This window comes from Dendrobium catenatum, unplaced genomic scaffold, assembly GCF_001605985.2.
Source record: "Dendrobium catenatum unplaced genomic scaffold, ASM160598v2 fragScaff_scaffold_1038, whole genome shotgun sequence".
Classification (NCBI taxonomy): domain Eukaryota; kingdom Viridiplantae; phylum Streptophyta; class Magnoliopsida; order Asparagales; family Orchidaceae; genus Dendrobium; species Dendrobium catenatum.
Genome location: NW_021319500.1, coordinates 1,318,206 through 1,333,927, shown reverse-complemented (window position 1 = coordinate 1,333,927; position 15,722 = coordinate 1,318,206).

The window sequence follows — 15,722 nt, the reverse complement described above, 5'->3', positions numbered from 1 at the left end:
GTTTGTAGGAGTCATTTTCTCTTTCAAATTGATCTGCTTGATATTACTTATTAAAAATTTTATATAAAGTAGATAGGCATTCAATTAATTATACTTTTGGTCCAAACAATTTTCATTAGAAAATATTAAGCCTATGGATAAAGACCAATCACTTGATATTTTTGTACGTAACTACGGGATATTGAACATGATAATTTAAGAAAAATTCCATCAACAACATCAAGATCAATTCCAACAATAATATACATGTACATGACCACTTAAGAGGTTAAGTTAAAAAAAATAAAAAAACATAAGAAATGGATATGTACTTTCATAAGGAATTACTCCATAATCTCCTAAATTCATAAAGATGGCATTCCATTAGGGAACAATTTGGCTGGAAGGGGGGTTTGAACTCTTTTATGTCTTTTTCCCTTTCTTTATAGAAGTAAAAGAAGAAAGTAGATGATAATCTCTAATCCAGTTGGCAAGGACTGAGGGAATGAGCCCAATCTCGAATTAATATTAGTAGGAGTGTGTAGTTACATCGAATATTGAGTAAGAGAACCGGATTGGAGTATTCAAGTTTGAACTCTTTAGTATGAACAGACTAAATGAGGATAGACTATAATTAAAATGCAAAATTGATCTAGAAATATAGACTTAGCCGCAATGAAATGAGAATTGCATTGAGTTCACATAGCCACAAATATTATCTTAAATAGGAGAAAAATCAAAATGATATTGTTAAACATGGAAATTATTTATGTTAATTATCTCGAGGCACATTTTTCAAAATCTATGTTATGGACATGTTAGTCCAAACATCTTAAATAAAGTGGAAAAAACTCAATCTCTATAATAATTTTAGCTAAATTAGAATATTGATAATAACATACATTCACTATTTATATTATAAATATTAATAATTATAAGTGGTTTGATCCTTAATACCATACATTCACAATTTATAATTCTTCATTTTACTCAATAAACTCATTCTCTACTTTGAAGGCATAAAATTCCTCACAACGCTTCTTCACAGGAGAACATGCTCACTTCATTTTTGGGTAAGAGCTCCAGTTTTGAGCCTTCTCTATATGATCGAATGAAAACTAAAACAACAATACACAATGGAGATCATTCTTTTATTTTCTTTAAAATTAGACTTTGCAAACTCTATTAATGAAAGAGCTTTGTTGTTCAATGCTTTGCCTATTTATAGGATGAAAATACATGTTATTGGAAAATCATTAACTTAACGAAAACCCAATAAATTTATTTTTGAACTATGAAGAAAAATATATGTTTTATCTATGACCTATGAAGCCAAGCTAGGGAATCTAAGCTGGCATAAGCAATTAGGTAGAGTTCAATAAGGTTTGTAGAAGCGTCCTAGAACATTTTTTGGAAGGTTGTGAAATTTGAATTGGTCTACGAATAGGAATAATTAAAGGTTAATGGTTTGATGGTTTGATTGGGGTAAAACCAGATGATGTAATAAATACTAATTATATTAAAAAAATTACGTAATCTAAATATGATGTTCCAAACAAGCTTTTTCCCTATATTAAATGTTTATTTTATCATTTTTCTAAAGAATCCACTAGACATTCATTTTGATCATATAAGGCACTCAACAATATTCTCATTTTAATTGCTTAAGAATTAACAAAAAAGGAATCATGTTGTTTCTGAGATGGAAGCCTGCAAGAAGATTAACAAAATGGTGGAAGAACATTGGAAAATTATAAATAGAGAATTCATGTCAACATATAACATCACATAGTCTTTGATTAGGCCAATCTTAAACTTCGCGGTCTTTACTGATTTTGTCTGCAATGACACAACTTACATTTATATCGACTCGTTAGAATTCATGAAAAAAGTATTGCTAAAGTGCTCATTAAACCAGTTTTGTTCATAGGAATGTTTGAGACTTTTCCTTTTTTATGGGGAATTTCTAATTCTACTTAAGAATAATATTGCATTTTTAATGTTTGAATCATGCTTGTATCTCTAAGCTACTTGAATTCAAAGAAAATTTTAATTAAAAGTATCCTGTAAAATCAAACATGCTCATTGACAATAACTTAAAAAGCTTCTTGAATTTGATAATGGTAATTTAATTAATGGTTTAAAAGAGAACAAATAAAAATTGCAAGACTTATTTTCATTATGTTGATAAATATCATGTTCTACCATGTAAGAAAATGGATTAATTTAAGGTTCTATTTAGCTGCTTGATTACCCAGAGCAAAAAGTGTTGTAAATAGAGCATTTACATAGAACAAAAAATAGTAAGAGGTTGCTTTGCCAAATCATTAAGTCCATTAAATCATCCCTTTGACTTTCCCATTACTTTCAACAGAAGAACCAACTTCTTATGTTGCAAAGTTCATAAAGTTGACATTAATGATAATGATCTGCACACAAGTGTGCTTCATTTTCAACCATTAAGATATTTATTTATAAGTTGTGTTTAAATTAGTAGTTCCAACCTAAAATAATGATGAATCACTAAAAAAAATTTAAAATATATTAACCACTATAATGAAAAGTTCAAGAATAATGTTTTGTTGAGGATTGAATTAAAAGTTGAAGATTTTTAAGAGTCGTTTGATCTTTCACATTACTCGACCGTAGTCAATGTTTGCCACAACATATGGGAACCACAAACTATGTGAAATACTTGATTCAAGTCAAACTATTGGTCTTAATATTACTTATTAAAAAATCCCCTAAGGGAGATAGGTGTTCAGCCAAATATACTAGTGGTCAAATCCATTTTGAGTACAAAAGATTAAGCCTATCACTCCAGACCAATAATTTAATAATTTTATACTTAACCACATCATATGGAACTATTAACAATTTAAGCAAACTCCATAAACAACATGGAGATGAATGCCAACAACAATGTGCTTGTATAAGAGTGTAAATATAAAAAGATAGATGAAAAATGGATATGTACTTTCATAAAAAATTACTCCATAATATCCTAATTTCAGCAATCTAAGATTGCATATTAAATTTGGAAGCTAAATTGATCAAGGAAGGTATAAGGAGTCGTGATGAAATTAGAAAAGCATTAGAGAGTTCACAAATATTCTCACAAATAGGAGAAAGGGCTAAAGAATATTGTTAAACATTGCAATTATTTCTTTTATGTTTATGGTAATTATCTCAAGAACATTTTTCAAGCTCGAAGGTCTGAACAAGGTTAGCCCCCACAACTTAAATAAAGTGATGAAAACTCAAGTCCAAGAATAATTTTAACTAAATTGTAATAATAATAATAATATACATTCACTACTCATATTATAAATATTAATAATTATAAGTGGTTTGATCCTTAATAACATACATTCACTATTTATAATTCTACTTCATAAGTCAATAAACTCATTCTGTTTGTAATCATAAAATTCCTTGCAACTCTTATATACAGGAGAACATGTAATCTTTATTTATGAGTAAGAGCACCATTGTTGATCCTTTTCCATATGATTGAATGAAAACTAAAATGAAAATACACAATAGAGTAAATCTTTTTTTCTTTGAAATTATTGCAAACACTATTAATGAAAAGATTTATTGTTCAAAACTTTTATCTACTTTATAATAAGCAAATAAACTTATATGTGATATGCGAACCCACATAGATTTTTTTTTTTAATTAATGTTGTTAACTTTTCTTTTGGTGAAATGATTATCTATATGGGCTGAAATTATTTGGTTGCTAATTAAAAGAAATTGAGCTGACAGAAGCAGCTAGGCGGAGTCCAATAAAGTTTGTATAAGTGTCCTAGAACATTTTAAGGGCTTGGGCATAGTTATAGAGGTCGTTCCATGTTGAACTCACAAGAGTTATTTGTCTCTGGTTCAATATAAATTTTTAGCTCAAGCAAGCGGTTTAATTTGGAAGAAGCCCTAGAAGGTTCAACAAATCATAAGGAAGCATTAAGATGGCCTAGATTGGACTAAATTGGATTTTAAGACTTTGATTCAAGAAGGGTTTACTGTCTTCACTCACTTGGGTCCATGTAACATTCTTGGCCATGGTCTTAGGGATCTATGTGCACAGGTTGGAAGAATAGGTTTAGGTTATTGAATGTTAAAACCTAAGGAAAACCAAAGCAGGTCACCTTGGGCATTTAGCTTATTTTAACACTATATGGTCAACATGAGCTGTATAGAAGCTTGGGATGATCTTAAATGATGTTTGGACATTTAATTCATTCAAAGTCCAATGTAGGATCAAATTTTTTTGAGGTTGGCTAACGATGGTTTCGTAGTGTTTAATATATTTATAAGAGTCAATAGTCTGGTATTAAGGACCAATTGCATACAATTTAAACCTTAATGAATAAGATGTTGCAGGGCTGCATTAGTCATAATTGAACACTCTTGAATGCAACAATGAGAGACAAATTAGTTTTCTTCCCTCAAATTGAATTCCTTCTTGAAATGTATCATAGCTCATCTCTTTTAAGAACACTAGAGACATCAATAAGGCCAGGTCAAATTAAGCCCTTCATGGCTAGTTGAGGGTTACATATTTGTTGAGAAACGCACAAAGGATGGATTGAAGTGTTTGATAAAAAATATTGAGGTTTAAGGAGAATGGGAGTTGCATCAAGATGATGTAATCAAATGGAATATTAAAAAAATATTATTGATTTTGTATTGAGAGATCTCTATTATGGTATAATAGTCTCTTTATTACTTAGGCTTCTCTAAAAGCTGTAAGAGTTCAACTTGAACTTCTTCCATCATTCATATATGATCCTCCAATGTGTGGCATGTGTGGCCATCACCACCAAGATTGTGTTTTCCCTAATTGATGGATTAATTGTAAAGCATTAAAAAATTATTTATAGTATATTGAGAATGCTCCCATAAATAGTGTCAAATTAATACATGTTAGAAAATTTACTGTGGTAGAAAGAATGTATTTAATTTATAACTTTTTTCCAAAGTTTATCAAAAAAAAAAAAAAAAAAATAAAAATTTAAAAAATTGATTGCGTACAAATCTCAATGCAAATATGAATAAAAACTTTCAAAATAAAATCCTTGATCATCATAACTTTGATTTTGGCAAACTTATAGTCAAACTAAACATCTCAAAGATATGACCACATTGACACCAAAATCTTCCAATATGATCCCAAATGGGTCCAAATCTTATTTAAAAGCATAAAAATATTAATTAGATGAATAAATAATAACCAAATGTGTTATACTTGTAGTTGAATAGAGAGGCTCAATGAGATGAATCCAACGAGCCCAAGATCAACAAATTCTGACATCATTAAGATACTCAAATGCTTAATATGCAATCCATGATTGAGGGCGTCGATATCAGTCAACCGTTGAAAAACTTCTAACAAACTCTTGATGTTCCACCTATTTAGTAGTCATGTTACTCCTAAAAAAAAAGGGGGTAGAAGAGGAGATAAAAAATGTAGGATCTCTCTTGCTTTCTCAAGCTTGTACCAAAAGCCCATCACCGACCTTTGACCACTGATCATTGTCAGACTTCTGGCTGTGTATTTATTTTTATTGGATCTTTTCCCAAAAACTAAATACTTCTAGACATATGCCAAATGGTTGATAAGTACTGAATCTCCAGCGATCGTCAGACATAAATGGAACATTCTCTTTAGCATGCTATCTTCTCCTTGACCTAGAGAAGGGATGAGTTGAAATCATCTGATTATAACCCCTTTAACCACTATCACCCATTTACTACGATCCTTCCGACCATCATCTCCTATCAACTAAAATCCTTCAAACCACAGTGTCCCACTAACTATGGTCATTCCGAAAATCATTGCCTTTCAACTATGATCCTTTTGATCACTGTTGCCCGTAGACTATGGTCCCTACGATCACCATCACCCCTTGACTATGGTCCTTCCGGCCTTTATCACTCAACTAAGGTCCCTCCAACCACCATCGCCCATCAACTATGGTCATTCTGACCACCATTTCTCGTCGACTACAGTCCCTCTGACCATTGACTATCGACCTTTGACTATGGTCCTTCTGACTACCATCACCCATCGATTATAGTCCCTCTAACCATCCTCGCCTGCCAACTACGATCCCTCTGACAGCTATCATCCTCTTGTCGACTGCAGTCCTACTGACCAAACAGACACGTCAATACTCTTTTAAAAGTATTTACCATATAACGAGCTATATATAACATGTATTTTCAACATTAAGCTAGAAACCTTCTTTGATAAAGGATATTATTTCTAATAATGGATTCATTCAAACTAAGCCAGGCCCCGTGGTTTTCTTTTTCTTTTTTTAAGTTTTTCAACATAATGATCTTGGTGTCTCTTAAGAATACTACACCCATGTTCTTTTATCTATCAGTGTGCTAGATCTTCATGCAAAGTTTGCATTCAATAAGTTTTTGAATCATCATTTGTACATACTAACTTATAATTTAGTCCCCCAGCAAAGAAGAAAAATAGCTTGCAAATATTACATCAACGAGCATAAACACAATAAAGATGTGTGACCCAAAATTAATTATATAAACTGGTATAAAAATTAAATTCCCATACAATGTGAAAATGCACAAAATGTGACAAATAATATCATGAAAAATAGAACTTGTTTTAAATTTAGTTTTTTAAGTAAATAATTTTATTTTTTAAACAACATTACATATGTACTATTTTTTTATTTCTTTTTTATGAGAATTATTTTATGATAGAAATTAAATTCTATTTATATATTTAATATTTAAATATTTATATTTAATTATAAGTATTTATTTTTGAATCACAAAAAAATATCACTATCATTACGTTATCTACAGTGGAATACACGTTTTCATGCATTTCTATTAACTAGTGTAATTGCACATGCTCGACGTAATAGGCGAGGAGCGGGGGGGGGTGGTTGCAGGAGGGTGCACGTACAGATGTTTTAGTCCCCCCCGCCCTAAAAAAATAAAAAATATGTTATATAATAATAATAATAAGGCATCAAAATATGCCACAATTTCCACTTCAAGTTCTTGCCTTCTCATCTTTTCCTTCTAACTGATATTATAATTTTTTTCTTCTCTGCTCACCTGATTCTCTTTATATCATCTCATTTATTGATTCATGTGGTTGCAAATGTTTTTCTATTTACTCTTAACCGCATCATTTATGGTGCCAAAATGCAACAAATTTTGACAAAAATAAGCCTTTCACTCAATGCACATTTAATCCCTTTGACCTCACATATGTGGCCCTTGTCAAATTCAAATGCTAAGCAGGATTTTTATCAATGCACATTTAATCCCTTTCATTTTTTCACTCTCTTAATGTTGTTTGTTATGTTAATGGATCTTTATTGAAGTATTTTTTGACCACAATGTTATTTGAGCATCTACCGAGTCATGATTTTAATTTTGAAATTAAAGGTCATTGCAAAGAATACCATATGGAAAATCCTCTAGGGCAATTGAAATTCAAGGTCTCGACCTTGAGCGGCTTGATTTCCCTCGACCCAAACGGCCTGCTTCATTTTTCTCTTTGCTCCTCTCTCACCACTGAAGACTCATGACCTCAAGCACAGCTTTTGTTTTCCCTTTTGCTCCTCTTTCACTAGAAAATGGAGATCACCAGTGGCAGATATTTAGGTCTTATAAGTTCTAAGTTCCATGTTATTTACATTCTTAATTTTAATCGTACACCTTCTCTTGGCTCCGAAAATGAGACGACAAATGGAACTATTTTAATGTATTCTAACATTTCATATGCGACGGTAATTAGAACTATTTTTATGTGCTATTTTAACATGATTTAACAAAAGAATAGAAGTTCATATGTAGCTGTTTGATAGGCTTGTATTTGCTATTTGTGGGTTTTTTCCTTATATTTAGTTAAAATGAATTTCTAGTTGGATTGATGACATCGAGTGATACTCTTTTGATGATTATTGGATTCAACTAGGTAGATGCAAAACATCCTCTTTTTTGTTTACAATATCTTGAAATTGACTACATATAAATTATACAAGGTAATTTAGTAAATTTATGATAAGTTATATTTGGATATATTTAAATATTATTGTGATTATATATGAATATTTCAGCATACTGTTATATTGTCTTATATGAAGGATATGAAATATATATTTGTGTTGATCTTGGATCTTGTTGAATTATATGTTGAAAAAGCCTCTTTGTCTTTTGTATGTTTAGATGACAGTCCTTTTAATATTTGTAAATTGTTGGATTGGTGTTTTATGATGTTTGAGTTGTAATATAATGATCTTCCATGTTTTATTTAGTTAGATCTTTATTATTATTATTATTATTATTATTATTATTATTATTATTATTATTATTATAAAATTATTACATATACATATTTGAATCACTCATTGAGATCAATGCTAATTGATCAATCTGATTTTTTGTTCCAATCATCAAACTTCTTTATTGTTAGACTACTAGCTGATTAGTACTTTCTAATCCAAAATTAAGATGAGTTGTTTAGATCACTAGATAGCATATTTGTTTCAAATCTAAGGTTTCCATTCGGATAACTTTATTACTGTTTTTAAAACAATAAGAAATATATTCCAAACGAAGCCTAAATCTCTTCAAGAGACTTCAAACCAAATATTTCATCAAGAGATTTGAACCATTAACTCATCTTTATATATTCAAAATTTCACTATTCAAAGTTGCAAACTAAACTTATTTGACAAGTCTCCTTTTATTAAAATCAATGTTCATTAGTTGACCAAGTTATATTCATTCTTATAATATCCATCGTATTTATTAGATGAAATGGTCGTAGCTCTGAAATTTCTTAGACATATGCATTTTCCTCTAGGAAAAATGTTAGGTCTTTGTATCATTGAGTAGTGTAAACTCAAGATAGTTATTAGTAATATTGAGTTGTTAAAATTTAACTTGATATGATGGCTTATATTTATTTACAACATTCTCATATGTATTGGAATCATTATTATGTGTTCTATTAATCCTCCATGATTGCAATAGAACTTGAATAGATTGAATAAGTTAAAAATAAAGATTATTAGTTTATCAATTGCAATTCTTAAATCATGTAATTAATTTCATACCATCTTTTGTTACATTTGAATAAAGTATAGATGTCCGATCGTTTAAAGACATGCTTATTTCTTTTTTCAACTTTTAGTATTTCTAGCAGAGACTACTAAAAATATGAACTAATATAGTTTTTTTAACTATTGACAATTGTTAAAAAGTGCAGTTGAATTTAAATTGAATAAGAGTTGGATAACCATTTCAAGATTGAGTCGTGAAAAAAAAAAGGAGTTAAAGATTTTTTAGATTTTGCTAGTCGTAGTAGGAATCTATCATGAAAGATATTATGCCCCTACAAATCATGCATCAACAGATATTTTCATTCAGTACAAGATGTCAAGGAACACATTATCACCAATGGATTCTTTACGGGCTATGTTGTTTGGAATCGACATGGGGAGGATCATCAAGTTGTTGTTAAAGGTACAAAAATGAAGGTGTTGTTAATATATCTAATTTTGAATCAGAAACTACTCAAAATGATAAATCACATATAGATGATTTTGAAGGCTTGTTGAGGGATACATTTTCTCCAATCAATGAATCGATTAACTTAGTAGATCATCATGAAAACTTTACTGAAGCTTCAAATAAACTAGATGGAAAATAGTCAAAGTTATTGGAAGATGTGGGGGCAGAATTATATCCCGGATGTAAGACATTTTCAAAGTTGTCGTTCAAAATACATTTATTTTGTTTGAAATACCTAAACTCTTGGACTGTAAGATCTTTCGATGTTTTATTAGAGTTACTTATTGAAGCATTTCCTAAAGAATCATCATTGCACAAAAGTACATATGAAGTTAAAAAATTAATGAAGGATTTTGATCTTGGTTATACCAAGATACCCGCATGCCCTAATGATTGCACATTATTTTGGCGAGATAAGTCTAATGAGAATGTATGTGAAGTATGTGGAGCATCAAGATGGACTCCTAATCAAAAGAGCAATATTACACAAGATAAAAAAGTTTAGATTAAACCTGCTAAGATTCTGCGATATTTTCCCTTGATTCCAAGACATCAAAGATTATTTAAAACAAAAGAAATAGTAGAAGAGATGATTTGGCATGCCACATAATGAAATACAGATGGTATGCTACGATACCCTACTAATGGAGAAGCATGGAAATAATTTGATTCAAGATTTTTTGTTTTTGCTGCAGATCCACGTAATGTTCTCCTTGGTTTAGCTACTTATGGTTTTAATCCTTTCAAGGTAATGAGCAGTACATACAACATTTGGCTTGAGATTATGGTGCCATATAATATCCCCCCATGGAGTGGAATGAAATAACCATCGTTTATTCTTTCAATGATTATACCTCATGAGAAAAATCATGGATGAAAGTTTGTTAGGGATGTTAGGCCCTTAAGAACTGGCCCGAGGCTAATTAAGAGAGAGGTGAATTGGTTGTTAAAAATCTTTTAAAACAAAATTACAAACTAAAACACCACAAAGAAAACCAAATATGGAAGTAATAAAGAAAGAACACACCAGATTTATAGTGGTTCAGTCATACCTTGACCTACATCCACTCCTTGGAGGCACCCTGCGAGTATTGCACTAAACTAAGTGTCTCTCCTTTAGCCCCCACAGCTAGGCGGAGAAGCCCTTATAAAATCACTTCCACCTTCCCCGGTGCGGCGGAGTCGCCGGGTTCTTTGACACCAAAGAGATCTTCTTCTTTGATGGACTTCCCTCAAGACAAGCCTTGAATCCAATGGTATTAAGGTGCGAGCTTGCCGGAGTAATCATGTGGAACTCCCTCCACACTCCCTTAAATCCCCTCTCACAGGATCTTCTCCCTCTCTCAAACTCCACCCTTTCCTCATTCCCTTTCAAGCTCTCTCTTCAAATTTCCCCCAAAAGAACGAAGCTACAATGGCTGTCAAAGACTCTTACCAAGTGTCATGTCATAGCTTAAATAGAAAAGATAAAAATGAGCTCATTAATGCAAGTTGCCGACTTTATCTTCCAGGACGATAGGAATATCGTCCTGATCGATCAGTATAAATTAAGCTCAATTAGGCGGGATGATCTGAGACGATCAGAAGAAATTTGTTCTTATCATCCAAGATGATAATATATTGTCCTGGACGATCAGTACAGATCATGGAATATCATCCTAAACATTTCCCTTAAAAAGATATGTTCGATGTCCAATCGTCCAGCATATTGGCCCGAACGATCTTGCGATCGTCCAAGATAATTTGATCGTGCAATCAAGTCATAATTTCTTTCCTTAAGTTCCAGATTAATTTTTAGAAAAATTGCCCTGGATCGGCCGGGACGATATTTTATAGTCTAGGACGATCCACCGGGACGATGTCCAAAAATAAGTATTTCCTAAATAGATCTGGCAGCAGATTTTTTCTGAATTGAACCTATCGTCCTGGCCGATACAAAATCATCCAGGATGATATATTTTGCATAATAACGACTGCTTTAATGAGGATGCCCTAATTAGAGTTTCTTCATTTGAACAGATCATCCAGGGCGATATAAATATCATCCTGGATGATGTTACCAAAAATAGTAAACTGTAGGGAACAATAAAAAAATCTTCCAAGTTACAAAGCATCAGGAGCCACACCAAATACAATAGACTCAAGAAAGGAAAAAGTGTACAAACTAACTCAGACCTAGTCTACCCAATCTTGAGTTGATTCCAAATTACAGTCCGATCGTGTGAACCTGAAATGTCAGTCGTTAAGGCAGTCGTAGAGAAAAAGAATGTTTGTTGTCATCAAAATCATAAGCCATAGATCCGCAACAATCTCCCCCTTTTTTATGATGGCAAACATTTCAATTTGAATTTGCAAAAAAGAACATTTTCTCCTAATTTCCCCCTCACTAGAATAACACTTTTAAAAAATAGGGGAGATAAAAATATTTTTGTTGTTTTAAATTTTTTGAAAGAGAAAAAAAGGATACAAATTCAATAGTACGTTCTCCCCCTTTGACACTATCAAAAAAAGACGAGGCACAAACAAAAAAACAAAACAAACAAAAGATAAAAAATGTTCCCTGATCTAGTGAAAAAAGAAAAATATTCTTAAAATAAGAAAGTTACTTCTTAGTTTTAATCAAAAACTTAGTAGAATTGGATTGACAACGCATAGCCCACAAAAGGTTAGAAACTCAGAATTTGATAATCCAAACTCAACTTTTTTTTTTAAAGGCTCAAAAACTTTTAATTCAAAATCTAAATCAAGGAATAAATTAGAGAAATAAACACTAATTTTTCAACACTCCTTTCATAAAATGTATCTAATAGAAGATTAATGCACGAATTGTTGAATCAGGAATCATGTTTTTCAAAATCAAGTATCGAATGTATCAAGGGTTTTCTTAAGCTTTTAAGAAGTACAAGAATGGTAAGCATTAAATTTTTTGGGCTCATTTTATGCCTCTTGTCAATTTGAATGGCGCTCTTTAAATATCTTTTGATTTTTTATGCACTTTTGTGTATATTTTTCAATTTGTCATCTTTGCACATCTTTTATTTTTGGCATTATTGGCCAATTTTTTTTAATATGCTACCTTTCTGAAATCTTAAAAATAAAAATAAACCCATCCTATTGACAAAGAAAATTCTTGATTAAGAAAATTTTGAGTTCGATTCAACTTGCAAAAGATTCCTATGCAATAAATAAAATGTAGGGAGATAAAAATTTTAGTTTTAAAAACCAATTTAAAAGATAAAAAAGATTTTAAATAAAAAGTAGAATAACCTCTTTTAGGAAATAGAGATTGAGAGTAAAAAACATGAGTTTCCTTCCTTTGATTGTTTTTAGAGAAGTTAATCTCAACTTACCAAAGATTTCAAGAAAAAATAGGAAATAGATTTTTCATTTTTAGAAAGGTGAACGTGTGTGTTGATCATAAAAGACACATAAAAAATTTACCGAAAAAAAGAAAAGAAAGAAAAATAAAATAAAATAAAACACAAAAACAATAGAACAAACAAAACATAAAACACACAAAATAATTTAAGCATCATCTTGCTCCTGATCAGATGATTCAGAAACAAGATCTGCACAAGAAATTTTCTGCTTTTCATTATTTCCCCAATTTATACATTCCTTTGCTTTGCCTTTTTCTTTTGCAGGAAGAGTTCTCAAATTAGGGCACTGATTTTTCATATGTCCAGGCTTCCTACATCCAAAGCAAATAATGTTAGAATAAATATTAACATTATTACCATTTTTACCTTTATTCCACTTTTGTTGATTCTTATGCTTTGGTGAGCTTTTTGATTTTCTTGTCAAGTTATTGCATTTGTCACCAACTAAGCTATATTTTTCCATATCTTCATCTTTTACAATAATCGTTTCACCTGCATCCACAAGTCTTTGACCCAAATTTTGCTCGTAGGCAATGAGCGAGCCAATCAAATTATCAATAGAATATTCATTCAAATCTTTTGATTCACAAATAGTAATTACTTTAGCATCAAACTTATTTAGTAGACAATGAAGAATTTTGTTAACTTTTTCAAAATTTGAAAATTCTTTTCCTAAAGCATGCAATGATGTTATAATTTGGATAAACCTAGTATACATCTCTAAGATAGTCTCATAAGGTTTCATGGAAAATAGTTCATAATCATGCATTAACATATTCAACTTGGATTGCTTGATTTCACTAGTACCTTCGTATATGGTGTGTAGTTTATCCCAAATTTCCTTACCAGTAGTGCACGTGGATACTAACATAAAATCTTCAGAATTTAAAGCACAAAAAAAGAAATTTAAGCATTTTGCATTCAATTGAGCATCCATTCATTCATCTCTATTTCATTGACTAAAAGGAATGTTAGTTTTAATTCCATTTAAAATACGTGACGGTGATGAATAAAAAGTTAAAATCATATGCTACATGCGAAAATCAATCAATTGCAAAAAAATAGACATGCAAATTTTCCAAAAATCAAAGGTAATATTTTCAAACAAATGTGGTCTGGTGATTGAATAACCTTTCGCAATATTATGATTTAAAAAATTAGCCATAGATCAAAATTCAAAAGCTTTTAAAAACTTATTTTTTAAAACGGCTCTGATACCAATTTAAAGTTTGTTAGGGATGTTAGGCCCTTAAGAACTAGCCCGAGGCTAATTAAGAGAGAGGTGAATTGGTTGTTAAAAATCCTTTAAAACAAGACTATTAACCAAAACACCACAAAGAAAACTAAATGAGGAAATTAATAAAGAAAGAACACACCGGATTTATAGTGGTTCGGTCAAACCTTAACCTACGTCCACTCCTTGGAGGCACCCTCCAAGTATTGCACTAAACTACATGTCTCTCTTTTACCCCCCACAGCCAGGCAGAGAAGCCCATATAGAATCACTTCCACCTTCCCCAGTGCGGCGGAGTCGTCGGGTCCTTTGACACCAAAGAGATTTTCTTCTTTGGTGAACTTCCCTCGAGACAAGGCTTGAATCCGACGGTATTTAGGTGCGAGCTTGCCGGAGCAATGGTGTGGAACCCCCTCTACACTCCCTTAAGGCCCCCCTCACAAGATCTTCTCCCTCTCTCAAACTCCACCCTTTCCTTACTCCCTTTCAAGCTCTCTCTTCAAATTTCCCCCAGAAGAATGAAGCTACAATGACTGCCAAAGACACTTACAAAGTATCATGTCATAGCTTAAATAGAAGAGCTAAAAATGAGCTCATTAATGTAAGTTGCCGACTTTATCATCCAGGACGATAGAAATATCATCCGGGCCAATCAGTACAAATTAACCTCAATCAGTCGGGACGATCTGAGACGATCAGAAGAAATTTGTTCTTATCATCCAGGATGATAATATATCATCATGGACGATCAGCACAAATCATGTAATATCATTCTGAACATCGCCCTAAAAAAGAGCTGTCCGATGTCCAATCGTCCAGCATATCGGCCCAGACAATCTTGCGATCATCCAAGACGATTTGATCGTGCAATCAAGTCATAATTTCTTTCCTTAAATTCCAGATCAATTTTGAAAAAATTGTCCTGGATCGGCCGAGATGATATTTTATAGTCCAGGACGATCCACCGGGACGATGTCCAAAAATAAGTATTTCCTAAATAAATCTGGCGGCATATTTTTTTTTTGAATTGATCCTATCATCCTGGCCGATACAAAATCATCCAAGAAGATGAGTTTTGCATAATGACGACTGCTTTAATGAATATTCCATAATTAGGGTTTCTGCTTTTGAACATATCGTCTAAGCCGATATAAATATCATCCCAAACGATGTTACCAAAAATAGTAAACTCTAGGGAAAAGTTAGAAAATATTTCAAGTTACGAAGCATCAGGAGCCACACCAAATATAATAGACTCAAGAAAGGAAAAAATGTACAAAGTGACTCAGACCTAGTCTACCCAATCTTGAGTTGATTCAAAATTGCAGTCCGATCATGTGAACCTAAAATGTCAGTAGATAAGACAGTCGTAGAGATAAAGAATGTTTGCTCTTATCAAAATCGTAAGCCATAGATCCACAACAATCTCCACCTTTTTGATGGTGACAAATATTTCAATTTGAATTTGCAAAAAGGAACATTTTCTCCTAATCTCCCCCTCACTAGAACAACACTTTTAAAAAATAGAAGATATAAAAATATTTTTGTTGTTTTAA